Genomic DNA, 13559 nt, shown 5'->3' on the forward strand with positions numbered 1-13559 from the left:
ACCAGAGAAAGACCGCACAGAGCAACGAGGACCCTGCACAGCCAAAAATAATAAATAAAATTATTTTTTAAAAAAACAATGATTAACATAACACTGTAAAGAAACTGTACTCCAATAAAATTTTTAATTAATTAAAATGATTTTTTTAAAAAAAGCAATGATGCTGAGATGTCATATAACATGTCTGTAAGTCAGGACTGTCACTAAATGAATGGGATAGGAAATAATAGAAAAAGAAAACAAAGTCTAAACAACAAGCAAAGGTCAACTGTGATTAGAAACATACATTCGGGTCAGTCCTGTCTATAGCATGGGCTTCCGCGTCTCTGAGCTGATGTTTGCACCAAAGCCTTTGCTGAAAACAACTTCCCTTCATCCCTTTGTTTGACCAGGCCTTAGCTCTTTAAGTGCTTGGACCTGAGCCCCAGCCCGCCCTGATCAGCACAGAACAGAGATGGGGAGCCTCAGCATCGGGTGTCAGGCGAGTCACTCCCCTCCCCTGTGTCTCTCTCCTCATCAGGTAACTTGGGGACAGTTCTGACCCCAGTGCTATCGGGAAAATTAATTCAAGGAAATGTGTGATGATGCTGGAGGTGGAAGGGTTACTGGACAAGCATCCGTTCCATCCTCCTTGGAGCTGGTACCGATCAGCACGTGATGGTTCCACCCTCCTCTGGCCTCCTTTGGAGCCACTGTTGTCACCACCTGTTTGCATGCTTAGTCATGTCCTACCTGTTTCTCTCACTTCACCCTTCCAGATGTTTGTGTCACCTCCTCATTCACAGGACACATCAACAGCGCCAGACAGATGCCAGGTCTTCAGTACATCCGTGTATGTGCTCATTAAACTGCCCCATGTGTGAATGCTTATTTATCCATCACCACGATCAGCAGTTACACATGAGGTGGGGAATTTTTTAAAAATCCAAGACTTGGTGACCACCACAGGACATGACCCAAGGGCCAGGTGGGCACAAGTTGTGAACCTGGGTACATCCTGAATGCAAGGTCAAGAAAGTGAAAGAGGCTGATAAAAGTCACACGGAACAATTTTAAGAGAGATGAGTGGAAGGACAAACAACAAAAGGGCACTAGCCTGCCCAAGAAGAGCAGGAAAAGTCCTGGGGGGTCAGAGTGGCCCCAGAGACATTCTGGTTAGTTCTGGTCAGCTCTTTGCTGAGAGGCTGTGGCTTCACTCCTGAGCTTGGCAATTTGAAAGGTATTATATATAGATCTAGGCTAGAGGAGACAGGCCTGTAGAGTGGGCTTCGTGAGGCAGGATAGAGGACAGGGTGACAAGAAAAGCACAGGGTGTGAGTTAGAGGTTTATTCACCCTTTCACCCAACAAATGTTTACTGAGTGTCTGTTTTTGTGACAACTTGGGCAAGATGCCGAGGACGCAAACAGACATGGAGTTTACAGTCTAGAGCTACAGAAATAAACTCCGCCTCTTTTCTTGTTGCTGTTTTATTTATTATTATTTTTAAACTTTTTAATTTTTAAGCTTTTTATTTTGTATTGGCAAATAGCTGATTAATAACATCGTGATGGTTTCGCGTGAACCGCAAGGGACACAGCCATACATACGCATGTATTCAATTCCTCTCCAAACTCCCCCTCCATCCAGGCTGCCACATAACATTGGGCAGAGTTCCCAGTGCTGTACAGTAGGTCGTTTTTGGTATCCATTTTAAATATACCAGTGTTAAACTCCACCTCTTGAAAAGAAAGGCCAAAAAAGTTACCTTGCAAAGGTGCGTGAATCCAGGGAAGGGAAGAAATGGGGCTATTTTTACAATCCGCCATGCTAATGGCATGACCCAGACAAGTTACACAAAGCCTTTGAGCCTCAGTTTGTAAATGGGCAAGATAATAACTACTTCGTAGGATTTTTATAAAGATTAGAAATAACAAATGTAAAGTCCCTTGCACATAACCGAAACTCAACAGTAGCTGTGTTATTGTTGTGAGTAATGAAGACGTTTCATCTCTATTGGGCACGAGTGTTTCCTAAACTTCTGTCAATCCTGTACCACCACCAGTTTGTTCACCATACCCAAGGACCACTTAAACAATTATTTACATAATGCTTTTCTTTCAACACTCTCGCTCTTCTTATTTGAAGAAATTTATTTCAAAAGCAAACTGTATCTCACCACCACTCTGAAAAAGAGCTATGACCTGCTGTAAACAGAAGGCAATGTAAAACAAAGACAACAGAAACAAAACAGTGCTGTTCATTCTAACTCAGTTCCCTTGCTTTCTGAAGGTCAAATCTGAGGCCCACTTTCTCTTGGTTAAAGAAGCACCAAAAGCTACAGCCTACAGAGGTTTTCTTCTTAGTATAATTGGAGAGATAAGAGGCCTTTTTCATAGTGTGCTCAGGTTATTTGGAGCAGCACACAGAATGGTCTCGAGTCGTTAGGAAAACACCGAGTCCAGACCAGAGACCAGAGGGAGAGAATGGCCTGTCTGGCGCCCTCCCACCCTCATAACGGCCATGAGCCTCTGAGGGGCTCTAAGATGGGGGACACACGTGGGACAAGGTCTCAGGTGTGCCTCCTGAACCTGTCACTTCCTAGCCACGTAACCATAGGCCCATCCATTGGTATGTAGGAAACCTTGGTTTCCTCAATGGCAGAATACAGTTGGTAACTTCTCACGTGCCTCATGGAGTGACCCAATTGTGAACGAACTTGTATGTCACTTTGCTTCTTTTTTTTTTTTCCATTTATTTTTATTAGTTGGAGGCTAATTACTTTACAATATACTTTGCTTCTTAATCTGTAAACTACTGTATAAACAGAGCAGGTCGTGTGGATAGTCCCTGAAGCCAGGCATGAAGAAGTGGGGACAAAGGGGTGAAGTCAGAGGAAGGGAGAGCCTGCCTGCTAGCCGCTGGTATAGATAGATGACCAAGTGTGGGCACACTGGTGATGGAATCAGTGCCCTTACAGGAAGAAGCCAGAGAGCTGGCTTGCTCTCCTCCCGCCTCTCAGGGACACAGTGAGAATTTGGTGGCCATCTGCAACTGGAAAAGGACCTTCACTAGAACATGCTGACCCCTGATCTTGGACTTGTGGCCTCCAGAACTGGGAGAAATACATTTCTGCTGTTTCTAAGCCACCCCATTTATGGTACTTTGTTATAGCAACCTGAGCTAAGGCTTCTTAGTAAGAAGCTGAGAACTTCAGCCTGCAGGTTTCATGGTGTTGCAGGTGGACCAAAGCTCCATGGGGCTAAATGCCCCTGGGGCCACCCTCCACCAACAGATCACACATGGTGTATGAAGAACCAGCTTCCCACCCCTCGGGGTGCCCTGAATCCCCAGCTCCTGAGTAACCTGCTCCTGGTTAACTCTGGGCTGTCTTCTCTTTCCCTTTAACTTCCCTGGGACCACATCACAGCCCTGTCTGCCGCCTGGACAGTCGTGAGCTGGTCAACTGGATGAACGGACAAGACGCTTGGCAGCAAAGGACAGGGGTGCAGCTTGCCCACCACCCCACGCAGTCTGCTGCTCCCAGCGCGTCCAGACCACACGGGGCACGTGCGCAGCCTACAGCTCCTGCACAGGAAAAGCGCTTCTCAGCTGTCCCCACCAGCCTGCTATTTGTCATCCCATCCATCTGCTGTCCCCACGAAACACTCCCCCACGTCAGCTAAAATGGTGCACTGGGCTTGGAACCGGTTGGGAAAACGTCAGGCGGATGGAACCGAGGAGAAACCCGAAATAGCAACCCTGTGGACTGTCGTGGCGGCCGCAGGGCTCGAGCCTCGGCACAGAAGGCCGGACTCCGGGGCCCAGGAGGCCTCTCCAGGGGGATTGTTCAATGGTGTGGGGTGCAGGGAAGGCCCTGGGAGGTGTGAACAGCTGGGCCATCTCCCTCCACTCATCTACCTGGTGCCTGGTGCCTCCGCCCTTCTTCCAACTTCCTTTCCTTCCTGCTTCTTGTCCCCTCTTTGGGAACAGAGGCAATCCCCCAGACATAAAACTGGGTATGTTTAAAGCTGCTATTAAACATGTTTATCTATTAGTTTTCCAATCAATCTTCCATGTGGCAGGAGTACAATAAGAATGTGTGGATTCTTGGAACATCCTTGGTGGTCCAGTGGTTAGGACTCCATGCTTCCACTGCAGTGGGGTGCAGGTGGACCAAACTAAGATCTCTGTGTTCTTGTGAGCTGGAGATTGGATTTTTTTTTCCTCAGAGGAAAGGGGTCATTCTCACCGAGGCTGTTTTGATTTCAGAAGAGTGGGTCCTTACACATTCATCCATTCAACAAGTACGTACTGAGAGCATACCATGAGCCAGGCAGTGTCCTCATCCCCAGGGATAACACGGTGAGCAGAATAAACAAAATGCCCACCTTGCGGAGATTGCGGGGCAGTGAAAGAGACAGATAGTAAACAAATGCATGTATAAATGTCAGGAAGTTTTAAGTGATGTGAAGAAAAATGACCCAGAGGAAAGGAAACAGAGATAGAGGCTACATCTTGAGTGGTAATTAGGCAGTGTTCCAGTTCCACAGGGCCACATGACAAACCTCGTCAAATCTGAGTGATGACAACAACAATCAGTTTATTATCATTCAAGATTCTGTGGACTGACTGGGTTCAGCTGGGAGGCTCTTCTGCTCCCTGTAGAGTTTTCCTGGGGCTGCTGTTGTATGAGGCTTCGCTGGGTGGGAACATTCAGGGTGATTTCATTCATACACCTGCACCTCGGCTGGATGGTGAGAAGCCCAGGCCCTGCTGGGATGTCAAAAAGGCTGAGCCCCCTCTGCCTGCAGTCTCAGGGCTCTTCCTCTTCGCTTGGCCTGTCCATATGGCCTTTCCCTCAGCCTTTCCAGCAGGGTGGTCAGACTTCTTATGTGGCAGCTCAAGGCTCCCCAAATTCAAAAGCAGAAGGTGCCAGGACTTCCCTGATGGTTCAGGGGTTAGGAATTGCCTGCCAATGCAGGGGGACACAGGTTCAATCTCTGGTCTGAGAAGTTCCCACATGCCATGGAGCAACTAAGCTTGTGTGCCACAATTACTGAAGCCAGCTCTCTAGAGTCCATGCTCCACCACAAGAGAAGCCACTGCAATGAAAAGCCTTCACACTGCCACTAGAGAGGAGACCCCACTCACCACAACTAGAGAAAGCCCTCACAGCAATGAAGACCCAGCACAGCCAAAAAATAACAAAATAAATTCTAAAAATAAATAAAATTTTATTAAAAAAAAAAAAAGGCAGAAGCTGCCAGGCCACATTAAGGCTTAGGTCCAGAGTTGGCATAGCATCACCTCTGACACATCATGTCAGTTAAAGTAAGTCACAGGCCCAACTCAGATTCCACATAGGAGGCGGGCTGATGGGACAGAGCACTGAGGGGCATGGTTCACTGGGCGCTGGTCACCCAGAGGCCTTGATGATGGTGTGACATTTGGGCAGAGACCAGAATAAAGTGAAGAGGTGAGCATGTAGCTATCCAGGGTGTGCAAAGGCCCTGAGGCAGGGATGTGCTTGGGTTGTGAGAGGAAAGCAGAGTCCACTGTGGCTGGAGCTAAGCTCTGGGCCTGTGCCTGCAGGCCAGGGAAGGGGGTAGGGGAGTTGTGGCCTGTCAGGACCCACAACAGTCCCCTGGTCTCAGTGCTGCTGGATCCTGGGCTTTTGGGTCCAGAATCCCTATCACTCTCACCGAGGCCCCAGGACCACCGTTTCACCTGCAGCCTCCCCTCCACAGCTCTGCATGTACCGCCTCTGCTGGATGACGTCTCCACAGCTCTGAGCACCCCCTACACACTCCCAAGTTTTACTCATTTATCTTACCTCTGTCCTGTGTGCATGTGCACTCAGTCATGTCCAACTCTTTGCGACCCAATGGACTGTAGCCCACCGGGCTCCTCTGTCCATTGGGATTCTCCAAGCGAGAATACTGGAGTGGGTTGCCATGCTCTCCTCCAGGGGATCTTCCTGACCTTCTGTAAATTAAAATGTACTGTGAACAGACGGGCAGGGATTTGGGTCAGCTTTGTGTGCAGGTCCATGAATAATACTTGTTGTGTGAGCAAATTAATCGGTCACTCCCTGCAGTGCCCCCACCCCCATCCTGATCTAACAAAATTTGGGACATACGGGGCAGGACTGCCTAGTAAATAATGAACAACTAAATTAACTTGGCAACAGAATAGCTCTTACATTAATAGTTCACTCCGTTTATCTCAGTCACCTTCCAGTAAGCAATTATCCAGGGAGAAAGAAGAAGTAAAGAAGACAGCCTTAGAAACAGCCTCAATGAAGACTGAAGGTCACAGGACAGCCTCCACTTCACCTGTGACCCCAGTGTGCCCCACAAGCCAGTCCTCAGACCAACCATCACAGCCTAGAGAGTCCTGGGTTAAAGTCAGAGGGGCGATGAGAAGACATGAAGAAAGTGAGGCCAGCGCAGGTGTGGCCTCCTGAGCTGCAGGGCATGGAGACAAGCAGCCTGTGGGCCATGGTGTCTCGGGAAGCCTTGACCAAACGGTGTGATAGCAGTCGACGTTTATAAAGTGACTGGGTCACTCATAACAGATCAGATTGTGTTCACCATCTTCTGTTTAAGATGAGGAAGTACACACATCTGGGAAAGATTTTCATTTGAAGGGACAAACAGGTGCTCACCTGCTTGTGACAGAAAATACCTGTGAAGCTGTGCCCACCCCACCGCGTCCCTCCTTTCTGATGGCAGCTCCTTCGTATTCCCTGTCGCTGGGCCCTCCTTCACTCCCTACCACCATGCTGGCCTGCCCACATGCCCATGAACCTATAGCACTTCTCTTCCCTGGAACGCTGGCATCAGCCTCATGTCTACACGCTCTCTCTGCTCTAGCAAGGCTCAGGCTCCCGTATCCAACTCCAATCTCGAGCCAGAGCTCTCACCTTCCCAGACTCCTGGACATCTCATCAACTTGAAAAGATCCAAACCGGAACTCCTGACTCCAGACCTCCCCGGACCCAACCCCTCATGCTTGGTCATCCCCAGATCAGTAAACAGCATTTCGACTCTTGCACAAAAGCTCTGGAATCATCCTTGACTCCAGGGTGATGATTGTGTCATTCATATTTAAAATGGAACTGCCCCAGAGGAAGAAAGATGTATGGTCTGACAATAATCCACATCCAATTCATCAACAAACCCAGTTAGCTCAACTCCGGAAAATATAACCAGCATCTGGACATTCTCGCCATCTCCTCCACCATCACCCTGGTCCAAACATTCCTCGTGTCTTGCCTTTATTTCTGCAGTGGCCTCCGAGCTGGTCTCCCCACCTCCACCCAAGCCTCCCGCCTCCAAATCTGTTCCCACAGCAGCCACAACCAGCCTGCTCCAACCTCGGCTCAGAACTCTCAATGCTCTCCCAATTCATTCAAAAGAAAAGCTGCCGTCTTTGCAATGGTCTGCAGCGGCCTTCTGCTGCCCCACCTCACTGACCTGTCTATACTCACCCAGCTCTCCTCAGCCCCTGCCCTCAGACACGCTGAACTGAGCACATGCTTGTCCCAGCCTCAGCCTTGGCTCTCCTCTCTGCCCTCACTTTCTCCAGGCCACATGTCCTCACCCACCTCCCCAACACAAAACACCAAAACTCCCACCTTTTCTGTCTTCCCTCGTCCCTCACTCTGCCCTTGTCCCACCGTCCTTGCTGTAGATGGCAGATTTCGTTGCCCAAAAATGGCCACAGAGACATGAATGGTTCTCATTAGCTCATCTAGGACCATCCTCCCATCAAAGGGGAAGACTCATTTCCCTCCCCTCAATGTGGACCGGCCTTAGGGACTTGCCTCTGACAGAAAATGAGGCAGAAGTGACCCAGCAGGACTCTGGAGGCAGCCTCCTCACAGGAGACAGCAGCCTGACGCTCAACATTTCCTCGGAACCCACCACGTCAGAGGAAACCCGCAGAGAGATGATGAGAGACACTCGGGAAGGGGAATCCAGGCCCCAGGCGACAGCCAGCATCAGGTACCAGATGCTCAAGAGAACCAGCCTTCAGATGGGCCTGAGGCCCAGACTCCCCACAGCAGAGGGCGGCCGTCCCCACCACCCCATGCTGTGCCCTGTCCCTGTTCCTGCCCCCCACCCAGCCAAGTTTGGCGCAATGTTTATGGTCGGAGTAATTGGAACACCAAGTCTGATCTTCTCTATACTATGTAACATAGGAGACTTCCTTGGTGGTCCAGTGATTAGGACTTGGTACTGTCACTGCCATAGGCCTGGGTCCAACCCCTGGTCCAGGAACTAAGATCCCACAAGCCACACAGTGCAGCCCCCCCAAAAGTATATGTTTATTGCCTATTTCTCATCTGTCTTCCCCCAAGAGAGGCAGTACTCCTGGAGGGCAAGGACTTGGGCCCATTTCTTCCAGCCTCGGTATTTAGTACCACACACACAGCGGGCACTCAGTCAATATTCGTTGAACACACGAATCTCTGCTAATTAAAGAAGACTGCTCCTCACTATAATTCGCAATACCTTCTGCCGAGGCATAAGACCTTTTCCTGAAGACAGCGTTCTCTGGTGTGTTTTGGACCAGCTCCCTGTTAAAAAATATCTCTTGTCAGCCATCTGGAAAATGATAAAGTTGGATCCATACCTCCCACTATACGCCAGGAAATAGTCCAAACGGATCAAAGATTTATACGCGATAAAATGAAACCATTAAAGTCCTAGAAAAAAGCATGACAGAATTCCGATACAACCTTAGAGTAGGAAGGCTTTTCTAACTACGACTCACACTCCAGCAGCCATAAAAGAAAAAGATGGATCAGTTCAAACTACAGAAACATCACAAAACCTGGTTGGCCAAGAAAAGCTAGCATGAGCAAAATTGAAGGATAAAAGATGATCTGGGAGAAATCCAGCAAAAAACAAACAAATTTCTACTGGTTGGACAGAAAAAAAGGTCAACATCTCAACAGAAAAATGGGCATTCAGTTCATGGGGAAAGAAACTACAAACAGGCCTTAATCAAATGAAAAGCATGCAACCTCTTTCTCTCACACAGAATAAGAAAAATGTGAAACAAAACATGTGAGAATTGCACCATAAAGAAGGCTGAGCACTGAAGAATTGATATTTTCGAATTGTGGTGCTGGAGAAGACTCTTGAGAGTCCCTTAGATAGCAAGATCAAACCAGTCAATCCTAAAGGAAATCAGCCCTGAATATTTACTGGAAGGACTGATGCTGAAGCTCTGATACTTCGTCCACCTGACGGGAAGAACCAACTCATTGGAAAAGATCCTGATAGTGGGAAACATTGAAGTCAAAAGGAAGAGGGGGCAGCAAAGGATGAGATGGTTAGATAGCAGCACTGACTCAGTGGACTTGAACTTGGGCAAACTCCAGGAGACAGTGAGGGTCAGGGAGGCCTGGTGTGCTGCAGTCCATGCGGCTGCAAATAATTGGACAACATTTAGTGACTGAACAATAACAACAAAACAAAATCACACTGAGAAACTATTTGTCCCCCATCAGCTTGGTCCAAATCACAAACCATGGCAAAACAAGGTCGGTAGGCTGTGGGGAGAGGACAATCTTACACTTGGTTTGTGAGACTGCTAATCAAATCGGTATATCTCTGTGTTGGGGAATTGGGCCATATTGATCAGTGTTATGGAGGATCTATCCTTAGCCCTAACAATTGCATTTCTGGGAATTTACCCTACAGATATGTCTGCACGTATGTGAGATGACAAATGTACAAAGTTACTCACTGTAGCATTTGTCATAGTAGCAAAATATTGGAAACAACATAAATGCCCATCAGTAGAAGTTAATGGTATATCCACAAGATACAATAGCAGGTAGCTATAAAGGAGAATGAGGTTTCTTTTTTGTACTATTACAGTAAGAGCTATGAGATATATTATTAAAAGAAAAGTATAGGGGTGGGGAGAGGGCTAGATTAGGAGTTTGGGATTAGCAGATACAAACTATTATATATAAAACAGAAACAGCAAGGTCCTACTATATAGCACGGGTTACTATATTCAATCTTTTAATAAACTGTAATGGAAAAGAATACGAAAAGAATATGTATAGTGTAAGTAAATCACTTTGCTGTACACCAGAAACTAATACAACACTGTAATTTAACTATACTTCAATAAAAAATAAAGAAAAGAAGAAAAATGCAGGGTTCCAAAGAGTATGCATGATGCTATATGTTAATTCTAAAAAAACAACAGTAGAGAACAAGGACACATATGTTCGTATTTGCTTCTATACGAGTAAAGAAACTCCAGAAGTTTCCCAAGAAGCTAACAGTGGTTGATTATGATGGATGGTAGAGAGGCTTGGCAGATGAGAGACATGTGTGAGGAAAGGACTTGTCTCTGCATACATTTAAAACTATTTTTTATTTCTATCCCAAACACAAGATAATTTGCAATAAGTGATTCACTCCTTTAGCTCCAAAAGAGGTCCCTTATCAAAAACGTAAATATTGGACCTCAGTTGGTTTCACAGCTAAGAATCCATTCCTATGATCTCTCCCTCCCTCACCTTGGAAACCGCCATGTGAACCACCCCTGGATTCCAAGAGCGTTGGCTGCTTAACAGCCGGATGGTCCTGCCTCCCCGCCACCTCCCAGGGATAAGCCACAGCCAACAGCCTCCCTCGGCCTCTAGGAGAGAGGCTCCTGAGATCATGAAGCGGCTAGACTCCAGCCGCACCCACATCCTCGCCTGGTTTCTCTCCGTTGTACCTGACATCCCTCACCTCCTTCCCAGTTTCTCTTGAGAGCCTACCCCAGCAAACCACATGCCCTCGATTCCCGGTCTCAGGCTCTGCTTCAAGGAACCCAACCTAGGACATCAAGCACATACAGCACATGGGTGATAACAGATCCCTCTTTCCAAAACAAACCGCCAGGAGGCACTTCTGAGGAGCACAAGAATTCGTTTCCATTCTCGGTGCCAACCGAAGATCAACCAACAGCAAAGACCTTCCTGACCTAGCCTGACTTCGTACAGGTTAATGGATGGATTCCAATGAGGGCAGAAGATACTGACAACAGTTCATCCATGTTCATCCTCACCACTATGGACTTAAGTTTCCAGGGCTGCCAACCTGAGAACCAGTGCCCTAAATCCTGATCCTGGATGCTGGAGCAGGATTTCCGGACAACTGGCTGAGAGCAGGACAAGCAGACAGGTGGGAGGAGGGGACAGAGGCTCGGGGTGGTTGTCAGCTGGTTTTGCCTGCCGCGGCAGAGTCTGCAAGCTGCTCCCATCATGTCCCCTCTGCCCTGGCCTACGAGAGCCCATGGCTGAGAACCTGTGTTCCCTCCCCAGTCCTCCGTAACATGGCAAAGTCTTCACCCTGGAATGTGACTGAAAGGGCTAGGTGCCATTTCTGGCCAGCCGGTTCAGAGGGTGGGTGGGACCTGTCCACCCCTGAACCAGACCCAGTGCCTCCCCATCCATGTCCCCTCAGCATTTGCTGTACTTGGTGTATTAACATTGCTCACAGCCAAGCCCTCGGGCTCTGCCTGAGGGTTTTTTTGGCACTTGAGGCATGCCTGGTCAATGCACAGGGCAAGATGGAAAGGCCCAGAAATGAATGCTCCCATGCCAGCATCCTCAACCAAACCCCAGACATGCGGAGCCAGTGGACAATGGCTTGCTGTGCCCCTCCTGGGGGCAACTGCCTCCCAGAGACCCCCCGCTGGGACACCAGTAACTTTCCTGGTTGTACTTGTGTGTGCATGCTCAGTTGCTAAGTCACGTCCCCCTCTTTGCGACCCCATGGACTGTAGCCCATCAGGCTCCTCTGTCCAGGGGATTTCCCAGGCAAGAGTATTGGAGTGGGTTGCCATTTTCCTTCTCTAGGGAATCTTCAACTCAGGGATTGAACCCGCATCCCCTGCATTGGCAGGCAGATTCTTTGCCACTGTGGCACCTGGGGAAGCCCAACTTCCCTAGTTACGGTCCCTGTATTGTCTTCCTTCTCCTGTCCCACAGCCCAACACCCTACATCTGTTCTTTCCTGGGATCACCTCCCAAGCCAGCAACTTGACCTTGAATTCTCACCTCAGAAGCAGCTTCTGGAGGAAACCAAAACATGACAATTCTCTTACTGCCCTAAACCCAGAGGCTCAGCTCCAACCAAGCACATATTGACAAGGTCCTAGAGCGACAGACATGGGAAGTCTGGGTCCCTGAGTAATGGCATGGAGGTGAGCTACCTGCCGACCCAGAGCCACCAGGGGAGGAGGAGACATCCTGCTTTAAGCCACATCACGTGCTGGGAATCTTGGTTCCCACAGCTGTGCCCTGTCTTAGCTGGTACACCTGCCCAATATCCATGTCCTCTCTGGTCAAAGAACCCTGCTTTCCTGCTGGAGACCCACCCAGACCTCTCCTAGGCCAGAGGTGTAGTCAGCTGCCCTCTCAGCCCTGCTTCAGAGGAGGCAGGAGCCCCAGCTCAGGCCTGGGCACAGAGCACATGATTGGCTGGGGTCAAGGGGAGGCAGTGATGAGAGAGAAACTGGGCCAGTCAGAGACAAGAAGCATCAGCCCAGGATAAAGCCCCCGTCCAGAACAGTGGGTGGTCATCCAGCCCCCATTTGAACCTGCTTGAGAAAGAAGCCACCTGGAGGAAAACTGGTTAAAAGAAAAAAAGATACAGGATCAAATGATTTAAGCACCTAGGCCCAGCCACCCTGAAGCTGGAAAAACCCCAGACGTTACAGCTAATACATTCTTTTTGTCCATTAAAGTCATTTTAAATTGATTTTCTGTCACTTGCAACCAGAAGAGTTCTGTTTAATAAAAATCTGACCCTAAAGAGAACACCATGTCAGCTAGTTCACAATTCTCTGTGCAAAACCGGCCACAGGGCAGTTGGTCCAGACAGAGTCACTTAGGTATTCCCTTACAGGAATGTCAGATAACTGAGGAAAAAGAACCAGCTGCCTCCCAGCTTCTCTCTCCTGCGTCAAGTGCTGAGACTCAACGCCACTCACCCACTGGAGCCAGGGTTGAGCCCTCAGCACTGACTCTGTCCCAGGAGACTGCACCCAGCAACCACCCACCCCACCCCACGTGTCACCATGGGTCCCAAAGGCAACCCTGCCACAGCTGATGCTTGAATGTACTATTCAGACCACATGGCACCACCGCTCTGGCCCAAATAGCCAGAGCTTCAGACACAGTGGACAGGACCCATGTGGCTGCACAGTGCTGTCTTGCCCTTCGTTACTGCCCCAGGGCAGGTGACACAGGTGGTGAGGATTCCCCAAAGCCTGCCTTTGTCTCACACCAGCCTCAGGTGCAGCCAACGTTGAACCTGAGGCCTTTTCTTTCCTTTCTGAAGGGAGGGTGGGGAGAGGTGGGGGTAAAGGAGTTCTGACCAGATTTAGGATCCCTGGACCCTTCCTCCAGCGGCCAGTTCCAGCCGCAGCTCCAGGCACAGAGATGCTGACCCTACAAGAGCGACCAGAGAACATCATGCTTGGCTTGGTGCCTGGTGCATCATAGGTGTGAAAAGAGAATTTATTTCCTCCTTCCTTCCTTCTGAAGAAAAG

This window comes from Odocoileus virginianus, chromosome 9 (assembly GCF_023699985.2).
Source record: "Odocoileus virginianus isolate 20LAN1187 ecotype Illinois chromosome 9, Ovbor_1.2, whole genome shotgun sequence".
NCBI lineage: Eukaryota > Metazoa > Chordata > Mammalia > Artiodactyla > Cervidae > Odocoileus > Odocoileus virginianus.